This window comes from Vidua chalybeata, chromosome 10 (assembly GCF_026979565.1).
Source record: "Vidua chalybeata isolate OUT-0048 chromosome 10, bVidCha1 merged haplotype, whole genome shotgun sequence".
Taxonomy (NCBI): Eukaryota; Metazoa; Chordata; class Aves; order Passeriformes; family Viduidae; genus Vidua; species Vidua chalybeata.
Genome location: NC_071539.1, coordinates 2593175 through 2618367, shown reverse-complemented (window position 1 = coordinate 2618367; position 25193 = coordinate 2593175).

Here is a 25193-nt window from a genome sequence, read left to right as displayed (position 1 = left end):
AATTGCCCAAGCCAGGTAAAGCACATTCCTGACCCCTGATTTCCTTCTGTCCATTGATTATGCACCAAGTCTGCAACAGACACTCTGCAGTTCCCGGAATTCTCTTCCTGGGGACTTCATTTAATACAAATAATATGCATTAACAATGCATATTTTGCTTTTCTTGGGGGATGATTCTCCATAACTCATTCATTATTTATGTTCTTTTAATAAGCTGGAGATGGCTGCTCTGCACACCCCGGCTTCACCACTCGAAAATCTCCTCAAAGAAAGGCTGAAACCTTCCATATCCCTTTAAGGGATTTTAGGTAGAATTAATAATATGCATTAATAATTCAATTTTTCTTTTTGCCTGGTGGTGGACGAGCAGTTTTCACAGTGGCTGAGCAGTTTTCACACAGCAATACCAATCTGCATTAATAATGCAATTTTTTGCCCCCCTCTTTCTAAGTGGCTGATGGGCAGGTTGCTTATGAAATAATCAGCTTTGATAACAAGTAGTTTTACTTTGCAGTGAGACTCACAAAGTGTTGCAAACATTCACTGAAGACAGAATGCATCAATCCCCTCTGCTTTTCCTGTGAGGAGCACTGGAAGGATTCACCCACCAACCACTTCCTCCAAGTCTCTAGTGCAGAGTCTAAATAAATACTGGAAATTCTTCCTCTCCTCGTGACCAGCACTGGGAATTTCTACTCCCACCTGCCGGTAGGAATAAAATTTAAAATCATTTCACCTTTTTGTGAAAGGAAAAAGGAAAAATCAAGATAATCACAGAGTCACTGAGGCTGGGAAAACCCTGGGGACACTTCTGCAAGGAAGGTCTTAAAACTCCTAAAAATCCCTCCTAGCCTTAAAATATTTCTTTGCAATTCTAGCAACAATCCCTTTCTATCCTTCATCCCCTCTGACCCTTTTTTCTGGTTTATGAGAAACCAGTCTGGAAGAATTTCCTGCCCTTAATGGTTTCCTGGCTATTTATTGTGCAGGATATTGTTATAAAAGCAGGTGATACATTCAGGTATTGATTCCCTTTAAAGCTGGTTTATCAGATGGAAGAAAGATTTTTATCTCCCTGCCACCTCAGGGCCCAGAGCTTTTAGTAGCTGGACAATTATGAGTTTGAAACTGTCCATTTAAAGGAGATATCAATATATCACTCTATGTTTATAAAATACAGGAAGCTTAAATGCCACTGAATTGCATCATCTTTACAGCTGCTGGAAATGTTCACAGTATTTAAATGCATAAAACCAGTAATTTCAACACGACAAAACAAGAATAAACAAGAAAAGGAAGGGAATAGGAAAAGAAATTGTTTTATCTGCCTTTGCAGTTTAACTGGAATTTATTTTTAGTTAATGATAACAGACTCAAAAAGTATCCAAGCACTGAGCAATAGCAGAAATGTCATTTGGAGCAGAGTTAAACACACTTTCACTGTCATTAATCATGGCAAAAGTGACAGAAGAAAAATGAGCCGGCTCTGTATATCTAATGTATTAATTCTCCCTGCAGATTGGCTCAATGCATGAGCAAGTAAGAACAGGTAACCCTCTGGAAAAGGAGAGGAATGGCACTCCCAGGCTTTTTATTAGGAAGAAATAGAATTGTTTTTTCCTCGAAGAAAGATTTTAGAAGTTCAAAAAAAGACTTTTCTTAAATATGGCTGAATAATTATGATGAAAAAATAACTGAACTACCGCAGCTAAACCCCATTTTTATAGAGCACATTTTCCTTTCTTTTCCCCCCAGTTCCCACATTTTCTTCTAAGGATTGATTCCTATTAATTTGCTGGAGATCTGGCTAACTTTGTTCTTTAGAGCCACCCCAAAATGACTTTACCCCCAAATTATTTTGTTTTATTCCTGCTTCTAAGTTATCTAATTACAAAACCAAACCTTATTTTTTGCCTTTTTTCCCCCAGTTTGGGTAAAATTTCAGCTACTGAGGATGTCCCTGCTGAAGCACACACAGGGTGAGCAGAGGGAATGGGAGGTGAAGGAAACTTTTCCCTTGATGCTGCTGGAATTCCAAGCTGGTAATTTCAGTTGTGAACTTCAGCTTCCTCCCAAATTCCCGAGATGTTCTTGCAGCTCTCTGGCGCATATGGAGCCCTTCCTAAAAATACCCACCAGAGCCCTACTTGCAGAGCTGGTGACTTTGTTGACACCACAGAGAAACATTGCCAGAAACCCAAAACCAGCCAATTAAAATCTCCACCACCCAGTCCAAAGCTGACCAGAACCAAAAGCAAAGTTGAGGAAACCCAAATTCAATCTCGGGATCGAGTTCTGCCTGCTGGGAACAGAGTCCTCAGTAGTTTGAGGAAAGTTTTCATAGAGAGGAAAGTTTTCTTTCCCTGGAAGAGCTCATGGAATGATGAGCTCCTGGCAAAAGGAGGAGATGGATAACTCTGTAACACACAGATTGTTCTGTCCCCAGTTATTCGTGTCATCCATCTGCAGCTCACATCTTCCTTCCCCAGCCTATTTTTTACAGCCTGAAGGTCATGGAAGGGATTTTCTGCTGTAGAGAAAGTGCTAAAAAAGAGGGTGACAAAAAAAAAAAAAAAAGGGGGCCTTAGCCACGAACAATGAAAACATTTCAAGCAGCAGCATTATAAATAACTTAAGGAGGAGTTGTAGCTGCACCTTGAGATTTGTGGGTGCTGTGCTGTCATCTGGCACTGTGGAGGAGCAGAGAATTTCCTGATTTATTTGGGATAGCAGCTGCCTGGAATTTCCCGATTTATTTGGGATAGCAGCTGTTTCCTACCTGGAATGGGAATGGCAGCAACCGCTTGGTGGGAGTGAGGGAGAACCAGAAGAGCTTCAGGTGAAGGCACAATGAGAGGTAAGGAGTGAGCTGCAGAAGGAAAATGAGCTGGCTCTGTATATCGAATGTATTAATTCTCCCTGCAGATTGGCTCAATGCATGAGCAAGCAAAAACAGGTAACCCTCTGGAAAAGGAGAGGAATGGCACCCTCAGGCTTTTTATTAGGAAGAAATAGAATTATTTTTTGCTCAAAGAAAGATTTTAGAAGTTCCAAAAATCCAGAGACTTCTCTTAAATATGACTTCTCTTAAATGAAAAAATAACTAAACTACAGCAGTTAAACCCCATTTTTATAGTGGCGGGGCACATTTTCCTTTCTTTCCCCCTAGTTCCCACATTTTCTGCTAAGGATTGATTCTTATCAATTTGCTGGAGATCTGGCTAACTTTGTCCTTTAGAGCCACGCCAAAGCTGTGACTTTCCCCCCAAATTATTTTTTTTATACACTGTAGCAATGAAGGGATGTGCAGGGATAGAAAACATTTAGCAAACAACACAAAACCATTATTTTAGTTCTTATGAAAAGCAACTGAAGTCACTTTAGAATTGTGGCAATGTGGAAAAATAAAGAAACACCAGCAAAAATGGGCAAGGTGCAGTGTGGGCTCCAGCAGCACCTACATTTTTTAGCCCGAGGCATTAAGAGACAGCTCCTTTGAGGGTGATTTACAGCAAGCCTACAGCCCATCTGCTTTGGAGAGCCAAGACACTAAAGATAATCTCCAAATTAAACAGCAAGATAAACACTGAGCAGGGACACAGCCTTCTCACTTAACCTGATGAAATTGTGTTTTGCATCTCGTCTGCTAAATGGGAAATAAACCAGGGAAAAGGAGATGAAAAGAATTTAATTCGGTTCCAAAATGATTTAAGCTCTCAGGTGGGTAATTAATAGAGGGCAAATTAAGTTTTAGCAAAATTAATTTCATTATTCTTGGGTAAAGCTGGAGTGGTTCAGGTGGGAGAACAACGTGACCCACTGTGGTGAAGCAGCTTTTTGCAAAGGGCTGAGCTAGTGAAGAACTCTGTGGCAGGCACATTCTTCTCTCTCTCAGGATTTTTTTCATAGAGGTGCACAGAGAGAAGAAAGAGAAAACAATTTCTGTTTCTGCTCCTTGTTTCCCCATGTGGAATGTGTTTGGAGAATTGTTTACCTGGGGTGATTGCCTGGTTGGATTCTGGTGAGGATTGTTTGGGGCTGGTGGCCAATCCAATCCAATCCAATCCAACCAATCCAATCCAACCCAATCCAATCCAATCCAATCCAACCCAATCCAATCCAATCCAATCCAATCCAATCCAATCCAATCCAACCCAATCCAACCCAATCCAATCCAATCCAATCCAATCCAATCCAATCCAATCCAACCCAATCCAATCCAATCCAACCCAATCCAACCCAATCCAACCCAATCCAACCCAATCCAACCCAATCCAACCAATCCAACCCAATCCAATCCAATCCAACCCAATCCAATCCAATCCAACCAATCCAACCCAATCCAATCCAATCCAATCCAATCCAATCCAATCCAATCCAATCCAATCCAATCCAACCCACTTGTGGCTGGACTCTCAGAGAGGGTCACAAGTTGTGGGTTAGTGAGATAAATATGGCAGTTAGAACAAGTAGGTTTGTAGTTTTAGTATCTCCTTTAAATAGTATATTAATGTATTTTAGTATAGTTATAATAAGGAAATCATTCAGCCTTCTGAACTGGAGTCAGACATCAGCATTTCTTCCCATGGGTTCACCTGCATTTACACCAGAACTCCTTTATCCTCAGGGAGAGCTGCAGAACATCTCCAGCACATCGCCCTGAATCAAAATTTCCTTCCTCTTGCCTTGGTGCTCAGGGAAAAACATCCACAGCTCCGTGTCAGGACTTCTGTGCTCCTCCAAACAGAGGCAGAAAACGCTGACGTGGCCAGGCCAAACTTCCTGAGCTATGACAAATTCCTCAGCCTCATCCCCTAAAATAACATTTCAGGTTGGGATTGCAGTAATGACAGCAAGCACAAGTGGCAAAAGGGAATGGCAACAGCTCCTGGACAACTGAAGCAAGACACTCACATGATTTAAAGAGATTTATTTTGTTTTCTGTCTCAGTTTTTTTTTGTGATTTCAGTCATTCCTTCTGATGTGAGGAATTGCTGGGGGATTGTTATGGATTTCTATGGTCAGGAGGTGATAATTCAAGGGAATTTTGGGGAAATCACTGAATGAGAAAGGGAAATTTGCTGAGAAGTTTGAGTTCTCAAAGCACAGAGACCAAAGATAAAGGAATATTTGGAATTCCAGATTAAACAGATCTTCTGGGGAGAATTTGCAAAGTGAAACTTTTCATTATGTCAGAATTTAGCAGATGGTGCAGCTCAATATTTGTCTTGCTCCCGTTTTCAGGAGGTCAGTCCTGGTTCCCTTTATTCCCATGGAATGGAAAGGAGCACATCAGCTGAACACACCCAAAGCTGGTTCAAGATCCTGAAATTTCCCGTGGCCAAACTACAAATAAATATTGCTGTCAGCTTCTAAGGTTCAATTTAACCACAGAAATTTATTCTTCTCTTTCTATGGTTCAATTTAGCCACAAAAATTTATTCTTCTCTTTCTATGGTTCACTTTAGCCACAAAAATTTATTCTTCTCTTTCTGTTTTTTCTTGCCTGCATCGTTTCACTGAAATTTGTGTATTCAGTCAGCAGCAGAACTCAATTTATTGGAAATGTTCCCTTTCTGGATGAAATACTAAATATCAATCCTCTAAAATAGAAAAGCTGAATAATTATGAAGGATTTCCCACTTCCAAATGGTTTTAAACAGAAGGATCACTGCAGTTGAGCTCTGGATTTTCCCTTTCCTGCCCATGACAAGGATGGATCCTGGGATGAGGCTGAGGTTCATTTAGTGAAGAATGAGCATAAGAAAAATTTAAAAATAAAATAAAATAAAATAAAATAAAATAAAATAAAATAAAATAAAATAAAATAAAATAAAATAAATAAAATCCACTTCTCCAGCCTAAATACCTGTTCTGCACAACCCAAAGGTCTTAACAGTGAAAAATAAATATGCAGATGTAGTTAGAGCTCATTTTTTTCTCTTATTAAAATTATGAGGGTCAAAATCTAGAGCAGAATTTTCCTGCCTTTCAGACTGAGACCAAATAATGTCACACCACAATCTCCAAATCCTAAACTTTGCCACTGGTGTGGGAATTGACCCAACGCACAGAAGGAGCTCAGCACCACAAAAAGTTTAACAAAATTTGCTTTACAAATCTTCATTCAGAGCTCCCAAACCACTGTAATAATTATGCCTTAAAAAAATCCCCAAAAAATGTTGACTTAACCTTTTGGCACTTCAAAAATATTTATCTTTGCATATTTCATTTTTCACCATTTACAGCTATAATCCAATTTAGGAAAAAAAATCAAACATGTAAACATCTTTGCCAATTTCAAAACTTATTTGAAAAATAGCTCACTAGAAGAGATTTTAGCCCAAGATGAGATTAGTCATGTCCTAAGTTATTTATTTCCCTGCACAACAATAGAGGAACAATGATTTTATTGTCTTTTTTTTTTTAATAGTGTTTCTTTAAAGACCCACGAATGGAAGCAAAGCACTTTGTTTTAATAAGGTCATGCTGCTTATTAAATAATTTGCATATTGAAGGTTAAATCCTTATCTCTAGACAGTAAAAAAAGTATTTTTGTCTAACCTTGGGGACTGGAAAAAGCAGGAAGGAGGGTGTCCTGAATGATAAAGAAAAGGGGTTTTGTGCTTTTTGGTACCTGCAATTGTTCCCATTCTCACCCACTCGAAGGGAGGGAACTCTGCTGAAAATTAAACCCCATTTTTCAGTGATTCTCCTAAAAGCTGCAGCCACAGCTCCAGAGGTTGCCTTGGCAAGGGACAAGGCTGTGCCACAGCCTGGAATTGTCACCAGCACTAACTGGAGAGAAAGGGACAGGTGATGGCAGCGTGGCAAGTTTGCTTCTCCTCAAAAATCACTTCAATGGAAAATGTAAAGGATCGTTGCACACCCTGATACAGATTTCAAGGCTAAATCCTACAAGGATTTTCCAGCACACCAGACACCTGAATTTGGCTGGCAAAACCAAATTTGTGAGGGACCTCCCTGCTCTTTTCCCAGCTGAGGAAAGCCAGATGCTTTCCTCTCCTCCTCCTATTGATGCCTCAGGTTTGGCTTTTCTATTTCTCAGATTCTGAGCTGCTTTAGTGTGTGGGTCTGGGCTTCATATTATGGGATGGTGAGCTCTCTGCACAGAGCAGGGAGACAAAACAATTCCTGCTCCAGCTGGGCACCAAGGACAAATGATCCAAATCTCAGCCCCAGGAGCACAAACAGCGTGGGCTGGAGAGAGAAAAACAAGCAGGATGGGAGTGCCTGGGCTAAAGCTGGAATGGGACAATGAACTGCAAGGTGCAAATGGAGCAGAGCTGATCCCAGTGAGAGCCCCCGGGAGCGCTCGTGCATTTTGGGACCATTTTGGTTCCTCTTGGGTGCAGCCCTGGCTGGGCTCTGGTGCTGCCCAAGGTGGATCCATGGAGGAGATCCTTGGAATGAATCCCTGCTTTATTCTGTGACTCTGCTCTAGCTCAGCCTGCACAAGGCATCACTACTGCCTTACATTCCCTCTCCTGTTTCCTTTTATTCCTCTTTATCCCCGAGCCTGCGGTAAGGAAAATCAGATGCTGCTGGTTCCACAAGTCCCCGCTGTACAAAAATTCCCACACACACAGAGAACACAGAACTCGAGCTGTCAGTACCTTCCACTTACACTGCACTTATGGACCATTTTAGAAATCAGATTCTGGAGTTTGATTTCTCCAAGTATTTCCCTCCTCAGGACTGTTATTGACTAATCTATCAAAGGATACAGTTCCCTAACGATGCATCAGTGCAATGCATCACCACAAACACAGCACCAGCCTGATGATAGATTGCTCAATAACGTGGCAGCAGCTGGCAAGAACTTCCAGGGGATCACATGATCCAGGTTTTATTTGGGTTTTTGTTGCTGTTGTTTAGTTTGCATAGTTCAAATTAAGCAGGATGAGCTGTTCACGGGTTGACAGCAAGTTCACACACCAAAAGGCTTTAGTTGTGTCAATAGAAATTGAAGGCCGTGGTGTCTTCATTTGGAAAGGCAGATGTTGCTTTTTAAATTTCCAACAGTTTTAAATAAATCTGTATCATAATTCCACAGCATTCTTATTTCTGATTTTTGCACTCCCAGGTCAGTTCAGCACCTTTATCAGAGCTGCAGGTGATAAGCGAGGCCCACACTTGCAGAGCTCTCATTCCAGAGGTTCCTTTGCCCAGGGATTACAGGGAATATGTGGCTTTACCATCCCTAAATCTCATCCCTTATCCTGGAAGAATTAACCCAAACACCCCCAAAAGGGCACAAAATCATTTAGGTTGGAAAAAACCTCAAAGATGATCGAGTCCAGCCAGCAGCACCATGTTCACCCCCACATTCCCTTCTCCTGCAGAGCTTCCTGAACTACACAAAGGGAAGATTCAACAACAAAAAACTTCTCAAGGCTTTTCCAGACATGAATTTTTTCCTTGCAAGACAGACTTGCTGCTGACTATTTATCCATCCCATCCACCTCTATTTCCTTTGCCTTTTCCTTTTAATGTTTTATTAACTCTTTGGGGCTTTCTGCTTCCATGTTCCCTGTCTCCATTTAGCACTGTGACATTATTTAACACCATGAAGTCAGGAGATAAAATATAAACTGAAAACTCTCTATTTTGATCACTCTGCCTGTTAGTTGTGAAGGGAAGTTTAAATAACTGGGATTAGTGTTTAATCTCAAAGCAAAGCAGCTCCGTCTGGATGTTACAGCACATTTTGTCATTAGAAAAAAAAGGCACTTCCACTGTTAAGATTGGAGCTCTCTTGGATTGCAGTTTATCTCTGAAAAGGTAAATTGGTCACACTGGTTAGAAAGGAGAGAGGGAGAAATAGGCAGAGGAAGAAAAAGGCTCGTAAATCGAAAATGGGGTTGTGGGTCAAAAGAGGAGTTGTGAGAGGATATTGAGATTTTCCACAGAGAAATCCAGCAAGCTCATGGAAAAGGTGGAAACTCTCATCAAAAAGGAGTGGGGATGGATGGATGGATGGATGGATGGATGGATGGATGGATGGATGGATGATGGATGGATGGATGGATGGATGGATGGATGGATGGATGGATGGATGGATGGATGGATGGATAACCTGGGCAGGCTGTGGAAGCTCCAGTAAAACATTGGGAGCCAGAAGTGGTGATCAGCTGGGTAAAACACATCAGAGGAGTTAAAGATACACACGATTATTTTACACAAGCTGCAGAGGAGTTAAAGATACACAAGATTTCAGGATTTAGAGGAACTCCTTATGGAGGCACTTCAGAGGCAGAAGGAAAGGGAGGTTCTTAGCCTCAAAATGAAGCACAGGAAGTAGAGAAATCAAACAGCAGCTCTGCTTCATTTCTTTGATCCATCCCAGTTTGGATTTTAACCCTACATCCTTCTTAATGAGCAGTAATTTCTGGTTTATCTACAAACCCCGTGGCTTCTCCATTTGGTTTGCAGAAACCTCTTGCACAAGACAAGGGCACTGGTGGATTCCTGTGCTCCAAGCCAAAGCCATTCCCACCCCATGCAGAACACCACGCAGATGGAATGAGGCAGCAGTGCCCAGCAGATTTATTTCTGAGCCTAGGAGGACTTGTAAAGGCTGCTAATAGAAAATTCCCAGAGGATTTGCAGGAGCAAACAAGCAGTTTATAGGTGTTTATCTGATAAAGCCCAGCAGCTCTGGCAGCCCCGGGGTCAGCAGTGCTGCACAATAAACTCTCCCTACCTGAGCTGCACGAAGATGGGATTGTGCCCAGGCTCAAAATGCTCTGCAGCCGAGGTGTAACTAAACCACATTTTAACCACGGTGCCTAATCAGGCCGATTTTTATGTCTAAAATGCAACTTGACTCAGGGGCAGTGTTGTAACATGGCCCCAATCAACAGGAGTAAAATAAATCCCATTATCTGCTTCAAGTGAGGGCTGTGCTCTAACTGGATTTTCTACTTCAGAAGAACCCCAAATATTAAGAGAGAAATCAGTATTCAAAGAGAAGATGTTTGTGTGAACACAAATATTGAGGGAATAAAAAGGGACTATTTCCCTAGTCCAGGGAATCAGTTTATTATTCAAAAGGAAAAAAAGGTGTTGTGCCATCAGCTGAGCCCTATTTGTACTTTAAAGAAAGCTGTAGAAAGCAGAAAAATATGAATTCCCATGGATACATTAAAATATTCTTGGATTTAGGCAAGGCCAGGGGTACTGGCAAACAGCAGGATGGCAGAGAGAAAATGAGCATCTAAAGGAAAGCTACTGGGTCAGCACATTGGAATTATCCAGGATAAAAACAAGGCATGGAGTGCTCACTTTCTAAAATGAAAACAATACTTCTGACAATTAAACAAAAAGAATAAAACACCACAGAGCCAGCAGCTACTCAGTGATTGAGCAGATTTGGTTTCTGGGTGGATACAGAAGGCCCAGTGCTGGCAAAAAACAGCAAGGCAATAATCCGGGACCAAAAATAAACATGGCAATGGCTGCTGAAGGCAGAAATCATCGGGGAGATTTTGTGGGGATTGCAAATCATCCAACCATCTGTCCAGGAGGATGAGGCCCTCTCTGGGCACACAGGGAACGAGGAATAAATCACACAGGCAGCCTGGCACTGGCAAAGATGCTCCTGGAAGCTTATCTGGGAAATGATTCTCCCACCAAGGCTCTGCAGGAATGAAGCAGGTGCAGGTCAGAGTTATTAATTCCCCTGGATTTCAGATCCGTGCACAGATTTGCCAGATTTGGTCCCTCAATCTTGGGACAATGGAGCCTAAATGGGATTTTTTTTGCCAGCATTTGTGAGGTTTTGATGCCAGTAGGAATGGTTAAAAGCAAACAATGGAACCAGTGTGCCTCAAGAGGTGAAGGACAGGAACAGAAAAGAGAATTTCACAGAAATTAAAAGCTGTTCTGATGCTGACACAAAGGTTGGGCCTATCTTGCATGGATATCTTCTCCACCTTTTATCTGAGCTCCTAGGAAACATTCCCAACAGCATTCCATACAAAAAATCCATGGGATTATACAGAGAGACTGGCACAGGGGAGAGATGGATTACCAGAGACAGCTTTCAGGGACTGAACCCCCAGCTGATTTTATTTTATTTATAAAAACCAGGTCATAACGGATAGGAAACTCCTCTGCTGCAAATTCCTCCTGGTGTGAAGAATTTCAAAGTTGTGCCAGGGTCCCTCTCCCTGATGAACTCTTCCTGCCTGGCCCAGAGCAGGCAGAGTGGAATGATCCAGCCCATGGAAATCTCATTCTCTGCTTTACACAGATTAATGCGTGATAGAACTGGAATTTTAGCAGAGCTAGGGATTACACTGTCTGCGTCCTGGACGGGATAGATTTTATACAAGAGCTGCTCCAAATCTTCTTGAACTTTAATGTAAAAAAAGGAATTTATGTGCACAAAATACTGCTGGGAGCTGGGAGTGCATTTCTGCTCATGTTTTCCGGAATTTTAAGGCTGAATCATTGGTTTCTGTCAATTTATTGCTGCTTTCTATTTCCAGCAAGGGCTGTGGCCTTGGAACAGCCACAAACCTTGGAGCTGATTCTGCCTGGTAAAAACAATTTATCAGTTTTATCCATCACTTCTGAAATCTGGTCTCATCTGCCTGCTTAGAGATGTCTTCACCTTTCCAATAAAACATCTAAAATAAAAAAAAACAAGATGCACAACTTCAGAAGAGAGCCACAACATCAGTTAGGTGAGGAAAAAAAAAAAAAAAGAGTGCTGCTGATTTTTCCTTTTGTATTTCTGTTTGTTATTTATGCAGTGACTCCTAAGAAGATGGAACAGCTGAAAGAACTTTAAAGGAGAGAGGTGAAAAGAAAAATGCAGCTTTTTTCCCTTTATTTCTGGGAGTGTTTGTACTTCTATTAATAATTTTATCCCTGTTAAAGCACACAGATGCCACCTAAAGAATTTAGAACAATCAACACTGTGCTATGATAAATAATTGAGTTTAAATCAGTGTAGTGAAATAAAATAAAAAATAGCAAGATATAATCTTGCTATTATACCTTAATGAATTGCAGCATTTGGACTGTTTTTCAATAAATTTGACTTTTACCAATGTAAAATACCTCACCTGGCTGGGCAAAAATAAAGATCCAAGAAGCTATAAAAGAGAAGCTACTCAAAGTGGGACCTTTTTATTGCCTAGTAAAGAATGAAGTTTATCTTTGAATGATCCTGGAAGAAGATTTACAAGTCTGTAAAACGTCACTAAGAGCAACCTGGAAATTGGAGAAGTTCACAAGATTTTTTGCTCTGCAGAGCTAAAAAAACCCCAAAAAACAAAAAAGAATATGGGAGCCAAATTGGCCACACCAGAGCTGACATGAAAGTTAAAAGTTTATAAAAAGATCATGTCAGAAACACAATTTTCATTATTTCTTACTTGATTATAAAGTACTGGAATCTAAAGAGAGTCTCTGGAATGATAAAGATTTCCACAAGAAAAAGAGTCAATTGAATTCACTTGTCTGGAGTGCATGAGAAGAGGGTAAATTCTGTTGTCTCCATTAGGAGATGATGGATTTGGACTCCATGGGACAGCTCTGAAATCCAGCTGGCACAAGGCAGCACATCACTGGAGATGAAAATGCAACTTCAAAAATAGTAGGTAGGTTCCTTCATTTTTTTAATCAATTTTATTTAAGTTGCTTAAATTTTTGACATCAAGTTTTTAAGTGGGAAGCATAAAAATAACTATATTTTTCTCTCTTTAAGATTAATTTTCAATTTATAATGTGTAAAGGATTCCTCCACTCTCACTTGAGAGGGATCCTCAGTTTGAGCAGACAAACTGCCCATATTTCAGAGCCATGGACACGTGGATCCACAGCAGTTAGAAAGACAAATTAAAATTCAAGTGGAAACTCAAGATTTACTGTAGACTAACAGCAAAGTGTGAAGATGGAAACCCTTAAATTATGCCCAGAGCCCAAGTCAGAGTTCCAGCTGTAGCTTCACTGACAGGACATGTGATTTTTTTGGGGGAAATAAACCACAATTCTCTGTCTAAATCCAGCACATCACAACTTATTTATGTCACAAGACAAAAAGGAAAGGGGGAGGAAAAGGGGAGAGGAAAAGGGGGAAAGGAAAAAGGGGAAAGGAAAAGGGGGAAAGGAAAAGGGGAGAGGAAAAGGGGAAAGGAAAAGAGGAAAGGAAAAGGGGAAAGGAAAAGGGGGAAAGGAAAAGGGGAGAGGAAAAGGGGGAAAGGAAAAGGGGGAAAGGAAAAGGGGAGAGGAAAAGGGGGAAAGGAAAAGGGGGAAAGGAAAAGGGGAAAGGAAAAGGGGAGAGGAAAAGGGGGAAAGGAAAAGGGGAGAGGAAAAGGGGAGAGAAAAAGAGGAGAGGAAAAGGGGGAAAGGAAAAGGGGAGAGGAAAAGGGGAGAGGAAAAGGAGGAGGAAAGGAAAAATGCTGGTGCCCGAAGTCTGGCAAGTGTTCAGAACTCCTGGCATGGAGGGATTCCAAGTACAAAACAGCTGAAAATACATCCCAAACTTTAAAAATACCTCCGAATATTTGATGTTATGTAAAATTAAATTGAATTAGGTGATGACAGGAACAAAGGCACTGGGAGAACACAGCCATGCCATAACAAGCATTAGGGTTTTGTTCCAGAGTCAGGAAGCCTCAAAATGCAAATTATCGGCAGGACTTGCTGACATTTGCAGTCTGTGGGAAGAGGAGATGAGGGCAGATATGGAAGGGAAAGATCAGAGTGGTTCAGAAAGAAAAATCCTACAGAAATTAAGGCAGAGCTACTTTAGGAATTGTAATGTACAAGGCACAGACAATACAATGCACTGTCAACACTTCTGTTTCATCTTTGTCCTTTGGCTTTGTGCTTTTAGGGATAATCTGTCAAAGGCACTGACCCCAAATTTAAGAGCTGTACCCCTCCAACTCACATTTCTCTCCAAAGACTAAAAATGATTTAACCGAGACAGAAAGATTGAAGGGGAGGTGAGGATTGAAACCCACTCTTCTACAATCCTTTAAAATAATTAAAAATAAAAACTCTGAACCCAAGTCTAAGTTCTTCCTGTGTGACCTCCTCAGCTCCAGCAGAGCCCTGCATTAATAATGGAATCAGACAATTTTATGCCTCTTTAATAATGGATGCCAAATATATTTGGGGTTAGGAAGGACAGTGTTCATTTATCGATCATCATGCATTATCTCCAACCTGGAAACTCCTAAGCAGCTTTCATCTCCTGTGCCCTCCTAAATAATTCAGAATGCAATTTCAGTTGGGTTATTTTGTTTGTATCTTTTCTGATTAAACTTGTATTTTTTTAATCAGAAGTAAAGCTGACAGACCTGTAGCAAAGGGTCAAAATTTCATCTCACATTACTCAAAAAATCCCAAGAAAAACATCTTGAAAAGTCCCCCAAGTGAGGATATTTCTGTCTAATTCCTGGTTTTTAGAACCCAGACCTCTGTATTTGTACAGTGTTCGATGTATAATTAATAATTCTTTTAATACCAGTAAAAAATAACTTTGAGCTTTTCTTAAAAGGACATATTCATAGTAGAATTTCTTAAAACTTCTTTGTTCATTTCACCCTAAGTTTGGAGCAGTTCATCCCTGCCAATTCTCAGCATGAAAGCAGAAATTTTGTTCAGGCTTGAGAGTCAAGAATGAAATTTAAATATACAAGAAACAGTTACTAATTTGTCCTGCAGATCTGCATTCACTCCAAAGGTGAATTCTTGAGTAAAGCACCAACAAACTGCAGCACGGAGATTTACAGGCTGATCTGGGGAATATTTTAATATTAACGAATTTCCAGCAAGGTTAGGGTTTTACTTCCCCTGCCTATAATTAGAGGGGAGAAGAAAGGCTGAGAACAAACAGATGCCATGGCGACACTGAAAAATAAGAAAGAAAAAAGACAAACGGCATCAACAGTGTCTCAGACAAGTTAATTAGAAGAACTCTGCAGTTCCTTAGGCCTTTAAATGGTCAGCTCAAGAGACAACGCTGTCATAAAGGGATTATCGTGGATTTCACAGATCAGTGATCAAGGCCTGCATCAGATTTTAAGGAGAAAAGTTGTGCTAGGAGAAAACAAATTAAGAAGAGTTTGTTTTCATCAGCGCAGGGACAAATTCCAAAGCTATCCAGCAGTGGATGCAAATTAATCACCTCATAATAAATAATAGTCTCCTTTGGGAATTGTCAGCTCATCACCTGAAGTGATGCTTTGAGTGCTTCCTCGATGAGAGAGGATTTAACAAGATGCAGATCACAAAACAGGAATGCAAGGAACTGCTGGACTGTACAACCCTGTGATTAAAAACTGCTTTCTTCCCTGATTTGTGCCCACTCTTAACTTAACTGCTGCTTCCTCCCATCTCCCCACAAAGGCACTGGCAGCAATTTTGCCCCCTGTGCCCTGGGTGGCTGATGTGCTTCAGTCTTCAGGAATTTATTAAATGTTGATGCCATCATTTAAGGCATGTCTGCATTGTCTGATCTCCCAGGTGGCAGGAGGAGAGGCAACGGCCCCGAGCTGTGCCAGGGGAGGTTTGGAGAACAGGGAAAATTGGGATAGCAGGGAAAATAGGGATTGCAGAGAAAATTTGGATAGCAGGGAAAATTCACGAAAGGAGTGGTCAAGCAATGGAACAGGCTGAGCAGGGCAGGGTTGGAATCAAGGCACAAATATTCTCACAATTCAAAGCTTTCCCAGAGGTACCTGTGAGGGCACAGACCCTGCAGAATCACAGCCACCTCAAAGTGATCCCAGAAAATTCCTGCCACCACTCAGAACAGCTCTGCCCCACCAAAAGAGAAGGAACAGGCAGCAAAGACATGGAGACAGCAGCTCCAGCCCAACAGATTTATCTGGGCTCGGACAATAAGCAACAGATGAAACTAATATTTCATATAATTCTGTGGGGAGGCAAAAAAAAAAACCTGCTGCCAGTGGGGTCCAGCTGGCATCGAGCAATGCCCAGTGCCAGGAGCCACCTTTGGGAGGATATTCAGATATTGAGCCACCTTTGGGAGGATATTCAGAGGTTTTTCTCCCATTTGCATCAAGCCCTCCGGGTATTTGATGCTTTCCTGAACTCCTCCAGCCTCACTTCCTCTCATTCCAGCTGTGGAGTTGCTGGGAAAGCAAACTGGGCAATCCTTTCAGAGGGAGTGTGGAAGGGAAAGGGAAAGGAGAGGGGAAAAAGGGGGGAAAGAAAGGGAAGGGGAAAAGGCAAGGGGGACAAGGGAAGGGGAAAAGGGGAAAAGGAAAGGAGAAACGGGGAAAGGGAAAAGGAAAGTGGCAAGGAGAAGGGCAGGGTGAAAAAAAGGGGCAAAGGGAAGGGAAAAGGAGGAGGAAAAGGAGGAGAAAAAGGAAAAAAGGAAAAAGGAGAAAGGAGAAAGGAGAAAGGAGAAAGGAGAAAGGAGAAAGGAAATGGGAAAAAGGAAATGGGAAATGGGAGAAAGGAAATGGGAAAAGGAAATGAGAAACAGCTGGTACCTGGTCTGGCAGGTGGTGAGAACACAGATTGCAGCCCCCACTTTGCCACAGCACAAAAGGAAACAATGATTCCAACCCTGCTGCTGCACAATAAAACACAATGAGCAGGACTCACATTAATAGAGAGCCTCTGTGATTTGTGCTAAGCAGAACAGCCTCAGTTGTAATCATCTTTTAAGATGTTATTTCTTCAGAAGAAACTATGCGATTATTTACAAAGAATCATAAACACACCATAAAAGTCAGGTTTGAAATTGCCCCTGCACATGCCATCTGTCAAAATAATTTTTACAAACAAATCAAAGTTTGGAAATTGATTTGGCTGCTGCTGGCATGTGCAGGAGGACTGGGACCAGCCTATCTACAAAACCCCCCTCAGTTTTAATTTCTCACTCAGTGCCTGGCCCTCCCAGACTGAAGATGAATAAAGTAATCATCCTTAAAGAGCTTTGCTGTTTAAAAGGAAATAATTTCAAGAGGACAATCTAGCAGGTACCAAAAAAACAAACATTAAAACCATCCTACTGTATTGTGTCTCACTAATTAAAATGCTTCAAAAATCAACAAGTATTTTTAAAATGGGTCACATTATCTCTTTCTGGAAGCTCTTGTTCTCTCAGTGCACTTTTTACTGGTTCATATATTAAAGTCTCAGGAATTCAAAAGGAATCTGATTGTGGATTTCTGTGGAATGAAGGAATTACTGTGATTTGCACTGAATTAAAAACCTGGGCTTCATTACAGGCAGCGGAAAATCCCTTCAGCCTGCCCACACTGCCCTCATGGACATGGGGACTTCCATCCCTGCTTCTCCCAGCACCCAGAGCTCCTGAACCCCAGCTGGGACAGATCAAAGTTACAGATCATGAGTGGGACCTTCAGCTCCAGGGAAAACCTGTGGATCCCAACAGAAACCCCGTGGATGTGGCACTCGAGGGCTCAGCGCTGGGCTTGGCACCTCGGGGGGGATGGTGGGACTCCACGGCTCTTCCAAACCTCGTGATGCTATGACCTGGATATTGATTTAGACTTTTGTTTTTATTAGGGCCTAATGAATAGCAATTTCTTGGTAGTATTTGATATCTGTGAAGCTCCCTTCTCCCAGCCCAACACAGCCTCCTCCTGGTGGGGCATGGGTTAAATAACTCTATCTACCTTGCTTGAGGCAGAAATGCAGACTGCACTGCCAAAAGGGATTCAGGAATGGAATTCCAACCTTTCCCACTGCCTCTCACCCTAACTGCACCCCCAAGAAACTCCCAAATTCCTCTCCCTGTGCATGGAATTTCACCCCCCACCGGGACACTGCATCTTTCCATGCCTTGCCTGAGATTTACACCCAAAGTGGTGATAAAGCACAAACCAAAAGAACATCAATAAATGTACCAAGCTCCAGCTGGAACTCCAAACACCAAAGCATTCTCCTTAAAAGTCATAAATGGGGATAATAAAGAGTCCAAAATATTGCTCCATCCCTTCATTAAGAGCTGCAGTACAAAACAACTGTGAATTCCTTCCTCACCAGGAAGATACAGAGGCTCCATTTTATATTCAAGCACAGAAAGCACAGCTGACAATGCCATAAAGCTGCTCCTTTAACATCTGACCAAAGAAAATCCACCTTCTGTAGTTAAAATGTAATTAAAAAATAGAATTTCGGCCTGTTTGAAGTTCCCTCTCCAGGTGAAAAGTCAGTTTAGCTGCTCCACTGAAAAATATTTTCATTGTCAGTGTGTCAGAGCACAGCTCCAGCCAGCATGAAAATAACCAATACCAGAAATGTTTAAAATTGAACTGTATAGATTTTTAATAGTACAGAAATGGGATTTTTAATAACACAGAAATGGGATCAAGAAGAAGGTGAAATCATTTCTATGAACTGGTTCTGACACTAATTTCCCTTGGGAATTTCATTCCTAACTTCTTGTTAATTAGTGGAAACAGGTGGTTGCACACGCACAAACACAACTCCGAGGACAATTTCGGGAGAACACTGATCGATGACTGAGAGCAGAATCCCAGCTCATTTCACACCAAGAGGACAATTCATTGCCAAGCTCAGCCTAGCAAGGTTTCCATGTGCAGAAAGCAGGGATCGTGTTCCTGTGGACACACCGAGCTCAGCGCTGCTGGAAGGAGGCAGCCCAAGGAAAATGCCAATATCAATATCCCTTTAACTTTTTTCCACGTAAGCAGAGGACAGCTTTGGAAGTGCTTGTCATGGAAGCACTGGAAACGTGGAATGACACGTTGAGCTGCTTCAGGAGCTGCCCAGGAGCTGGATTTACTCCCAGAAAAGCTCAGCTTCACCATCCTTCTCCCTCTTCTTCCCACTGCCCCACAGGCTCCGCACAAGGACAGATCAGGATTCCAGCCACAGAAACCTTCCCCCTGTGGAGAGGAGGAATTCTCCACCTGCTCTGGACTCCCTCCCTTACTCCCACCACAGATATACTGGAAAAATGCGGGATGGACGAGTTCTCCTGGAATCACAGACTGGTTTGTGTTGGCAGGGGCCTTCACGGTTCTCTGCTGCCACCCTTCCACTGGCCCAGGCTGCTCCCAGCCCTGTCCAACCCAACCCAGGCACACCTGGAGCCCTTTCCCCCCCCCCCACAGTCCCTTCCTTGAGGGCACAACCACAGCCTCCAACTCTAAATTCCTCATTTTGTAGCTATGGAATGTTTTATTTTCTGGTCCAGCTCCATTCCAGCTGCAGGAGACTTTTTAGACAAACAGCACCCAAGGTCAGTGGATGGCTCACAGAGATGCTGCTTGTTCCTCCTGTGCCAAATTTAAACAAATAAATAAAAATGATAATTAAAGCACCCAGACTAAACCAAACCACAAATCCTGTATGTGCTCCATGGATCTCTCCTCGTCAGGATTTGTTAATCCAGACACTTCCCATGATCCCAGGAGTTCTTTTGGTGATTGTACCACCCACAGAAAACAACTCCATATATTTAATCCTTCCTATTTTATTTTTTCTTTCAGCAATTGAACACTAGTTCCATCCATCACATCAGGGAATTAGAAATGTTGCACGGTATGACTGAGCCAAGATGAATATTTTTTTTCCCTTACCAATATATTAACTATTCTAGAATCAGTATATATAGACATTTATTTGAATATTCACTCCATGTGTCTCTGGAGGCTTCATTAGAAATTCCACTGCATTTGATTTAAAACATATATTTTCTCCAAACTATTTGAATAAGTAATGAATGAAAGAAATTCCATCCATTTCATTAATGAAGCCATAAATCAGGGGGTGAGTTAGGAAGTTATATTTACTGCTCACCTTGCATTATGAACGTGGGGGAAACTACTGAGCAGTTCCTTCCTCCTGTCAATATCCTAAATAATTCAGGAAGGAATTTCAGATTGACTTCTCATCTGTTCATCCCATTCCCAAATATCTGGGTTTCTATTTTCACTCTCAAACTAATTGGAGCTGCTTGTTCCAATTAACAATTTATACTCCCAAATATTGGATGAAAATACCCTGTGGTTTGAGAAAGTTTTTCTAGGCTGGATCCCTTAAAATTCCTGTGAACCAAGGGCCTCTCAGCCACACTGGGCACTAAAACTCCCCCATGTGACACCTTTATGATTCCCTGCCCCATAACTCTCACTGAGAGAGCTCAGGAGCCATTTCTCACTCCTGATGAACAACTTTGGGGGTGAACTTTTAACTCAGAGTTCTGGAAGCTCTCCTTTAATGACTTTTCTGTGCCAAGCAGACAAAATGTGAGCAGAGAAGCTGCCCCTGCCTGTGCTCCCAGCCCAGCACTTTCCTCAGGAACAGGAGCCAAAGGGCACAGTCCTGAAATGTTACAGTTGGCTGATATAAAATTTTAAACACAAAACTCATTAGGATGTGCTTTGATATATTTAAACCTCTGGACAAGCTGAAATTTGGATTGTTTTCTTTCCCCCCACCAGTATCAGAGTGGACAGCATCGCTCTAAAGAGGGGAAAAATAAAAGACCCTTGCAAATAATTAAACATGGCAGTCAGGACCATAATTTATTAATGAAGACAGAGCAGCCTACAGCCAGGACTCTGAAATCCTGGTTTATGATTATGACAAAGCTGATCTTTAATTGCACCAACCAAAGCCTCTTTGTCTCCTTTAGCTCACAGCAACATTTACTGCCTTCCCTGCAAAACTCTGACAAGAAATGCGCAGAGGAAGGCTCTGGTTTTAGCAAAACTCTTTTACAGCTTCTGTGAGGATTAAAGGGGAGGAGTTAAGCCTGGCACTAAAGGCTGCTTAATTGCATTACAACAAAAATGGAATTATTTGACACTTCAAGCTTTAGTTTGCATTATTTGCTGTCAGTCGTCATGAATCCATATGTCTGTATCACCCCCCTGCACATTAATCAAATGACTTCTCAAATCCCAAACACTCTGCCACACTGAAATACCACAAAACATGCCCTAGCAAGTCATCTGAGCTTTTATTTCTACTCATTAGATAATTGTGCCCATTTTTGCACAACACATAGTAATTATGAGCTGAGTAGAACTTACACCCATCCTCCTGTTCAACGGATTAGCATAAACAAACAGTATTTTAATTATTTCCTTCGTGGATATATTACAGTTTTAATTGCCAACCCTTTCTCCATGATATAAGGAACCAATAGGTTCTTCCAGGGACAAGGGAATTCTTTGGGATCCCCTCAATCTTTGCAATTGAACATGCTCAGCGTATTTAGCTCCAAGGATTGTTCAGTTCATCACCTCCTGTGCAGCTGCAAATTCCAGCCCAGCTCCTGAGTAACCTGAACATTCCCGTGTTCCACAAAGTGGGGCAGCAGGACCTTGCAGAAGAGACACAAACATGGGTTCCTTTTTTTCCATCTGGTCACGAAAACCAACTGGGAGTCACAAACCCACTGCTGACGTGGCGTCTTTATACCTTAACTCCCCGCAGGTGCAATTTCAACACAGTCACGGTAAAATCCACAATGCCACATTTAAAAGGGTAAGAAATTGTTTGAGAAAAACCCCCTGGAAGTGTTCAAGGCCAGGCTGGATGGGACCTGGAGAAACCTGGTCTAGAGGAAGGCAGAGAGTGCAAAGAGATGGTCTTGGATGTCCCCTCTAAACCAAACCAAACTATTCCATGATTTTATGAACAAAGAATTTCCTGAACAACCTCCCAGATCTTTTCCTTATAATCCACAGCCCACAGTCCTTGTGGAAGATTTCCTCTCCCTGTGGAGGAGAACCAGAACAGGGCCCACAGTGCCAGCAAAAAGCTCTTTTTAAACCAAACACAGCCCACAGTCACCTGCAGCTACTGCAGCCACAGAAGCTGACAAACTGCAAGGGAAGTGCTGACCTGAGAACAGGCAACAGAAACTCTCTGGAGTGGGAAAATGAAGACAAATCTTCCTGCTTTAGCCAGTTTTCCCAGGGAAACAGCTGCCCTGAGAAAGCAGCTGGTGTATCCCCAAGGAGCTCAGCTCGGTGGGAACAGCCACCCCCACCCGGAGCCCAACTGCTCCACCTGCTCACTCAGGGCACAGGAAAAACCTCCAAGACCTCAGATATCCCATCTGCAGCTTAATCTGCAAGAGGATTCACTTCCATGCAGGTGGGGTGTCCACCAGCACGGCTCCCACTGACACCAGTCCCACGGGCCCTGCAGTGACCCCGGTGCCACCAGACACCGTGGGGTCACCACACCAGCCAGTGAGAAATTCACTTTGGTGACCAAGCTGACCTTGGGCTTTCTGGTTCCTGCTCTCCCTGCACAGCAGCTGTGGAGCACCTACTGCTCACTGCCCTAAATCATGGTTGGGACATGGAAGTTGTAATTCCAACCCCCTGCCATGGCTGGGACACCTCCCACTGTCCCAGGTGCTCCAAGATGTGTCCAACCTGGCCTTGGGCACTGCCAGGGATCCAGGGGCAGCCACAGCTGCTCTGGGAATTCTATTCCAGGGCCTCCCCACCCTCACAGCCAGGATTTTTTTCCCAATATCCCACCAAACCCACACAATTCCAGTTTAAATCACACTACTTAACAGCAACTCTTTCTCCAGAGCAAAGCAAACAGAACTCTCTTCTCTCTGGCTCAGGGAGCACCTTTGATATTGAGATCTCTTCCTTTTGGTGATTTTTTTTTTGTGGCCCCAAGAGCCACAGTAAATCAAGGGATGTTGCTTTTCCTCTCTTCTTTCTGCAGGGACAAGACTGAGGTTTCTACATCCCTCTCACCACTCATAAAACCTTTTCCTACATTTTGCCAAGCGCTTCTGTTGTTTTTTCCCAATTTAAGCCGAGTACATTTCTCCCCTTCCTAATAGCCTGCTGTCCCTAATTTTGTTTGATGTTTTCATGGACACTCCAAGCTCATTATGAAATGGAAGCTCCCCTCCCATGTAGTTCTGGAAAGTACCATGACTTTATCATCAGCAAAGAGCTCGATGTGGGGCTGCCACCATTTGAGATCTGCGTTTGAGCAGCACCTGAGCCTACAGACAATAAAACTGCTGCTCAGCTTTGCTGCCACCCTGTCACCAGAGCTGTCACTGAGCACGTCCCTGGCAAGGACTGCACAGCAGGAACAGCCTCAAAATGGTGAAGTGCAGCTCTGCAGATCTGTCTGAAGTGAGCAAAAGCAAAAATAACCGAGATTCAGAATGCCTGGGTAGCACAAATGTTCTGTTTACCCAGGCACCCATCAAATAAGTGCTGAACAGGGCTCCTTTTAGGGAAACTTCTGCTTCAGCTTGCAAGTGTTTTAACAAGCTCTTTGAGCCTCCCCTTCTGGTGTAGATTCCCTTATTTTTAGAAAAGACAATTAGTCTTGGACTTACTTGTGACTAAGCACCTACAGGCACGTCCAAATCTGCAGGAAAAACCACAGATATCTGCATATTTTAAAGCCTCTCCAGCCTGGTAAAAGAGAACTTTTGGGAAGCCCTCATATGGGAAGTAGGAAATCAAGCAAGCACAGCTGGGTAAGCAATATTACTAATTTTTTTTTTTTTTTTTTAGCCATTGGCTTATTTAATATCTCTAATATCTAGAAAATATAGGCTCATTCCAGTGCACTGGACACATCCCTCTGGTTTCAGGTGAGCAGAAATTGGCAGCTGTAAATGCCCTGGAATTCTCCAGCGTTTTACAGGGCATGTGAATGAGCTCAGAAATTTTTTTAAAGTTTTTCCCTGACCTCTTACACCAAACATTGCAATTTTAAGACTCCTGCTGTGTTGCATTAAGCTGAACTTAATGTCCACTGAGAAAGACAGCTTTATTTTTCCGGTGCCCACATCAAAGCTGGTAATAGGCACAACTATTAAATGCTGATCTTTCCAAATCTCAGCCACAAGCTCCCATTGGCTCCCACCTCAGAACACTCATTTCAGCCCAGATTTTATAATATCAGTTGAAAGGTTTAGGACCCGGCATAAAGAAAAGAAATGCAAGAGACCAAAAATGAATTAAACATGGAAAAGTTACAGAGAGGCTTGAAATTTTTATGGAAGTTCCCAATGTGACCTTCTCAGGAAATTCAGGAGCAGCGCTGAGAAATCTGAGCTAATTCCTCCCCCATTCCCCAGGGATCCATGGGATTGAGGCCCTTCCATGGAATTATTTCTGTGTCCCACCCCGAGGGTTCTGAGGGTGGGATTTTTGCAGACTCTCCTCTTTTGAAACAGTTTCTTGTGACCAAAATAGAGCAATGCAAGGATTACATTACTCAAGAAATCGATGCCATCCCCATTATTTCACCTCTTGCCATGCCACTATTAATTTGTTCTCCCTGGGACAGGCTGAGGGTTCTTACAAATCAGTATTTCAAATGATTTCATCAGATCAACTGACTATGAAGAGAAGGAAAAGGACCAAAGGAAATGTCACTCCTGCTTTTACCCATGCTCATTTATTTTTGGGACAGGATGTAAATTTCTGCGTCTTTACCAGCCACAAAAAGTGATTTAGTGAACCACGGAAAGAAAAAAAAAAAGAGAAGATTCAACAATTAAAGAACTTGGGCTTGTTTAATGTATTTACTTTTCTAGCAGCTTCCACTTAGACCTTCAGCTCGTTACTCATCTGGAGTTTTAAAAAGTGCAGATTTAGCCCTACCTAGGAAGTGAAACTCTGAAAATAAATCTTTAACTTTCTTTCTGGTTTTTTCTTTGGGTCTTTTTGTGAGCTGTTTTTTTCTTTTTTTTTTTTTTTTTTTTGCTGATGTTGTTCTTGCTGTTGTTATTAAGTCACTTAAGGTAATAAGGAGATAAATCAGCAATGAGAGACTCAGTCACAATAAAAGAACTCCTATTTTAGGGCTCCAGTAAGAAGTTTTTTTTAACTTCCTTTTGTTAACAGAGTTTGGGAATTTTTTTTTTTTATTTTTAATTGAAGCTCTCCACATCCAAAGTGCCTGAAGCAATAACTGACCAGGCATTAAAATCAGCTTTAGGTGCTGCTGTAAACATGTGCATTCCAAATTCAGTGGATTTGTTATTAAAGCTTAGAACAATTTAATTGAACATTAATTGAGAAGAGGGTGATTTTTGAAGTTGATTTATTATGTCACAGGTATTTCAGGTTCTTCATGTGAAAGAATTACATCAAACCCCTTATGAAATCTACGGATTTCAGGTAAAACTCATCAATTAAGTATCTGTTATTCTGAAGGATACAAAC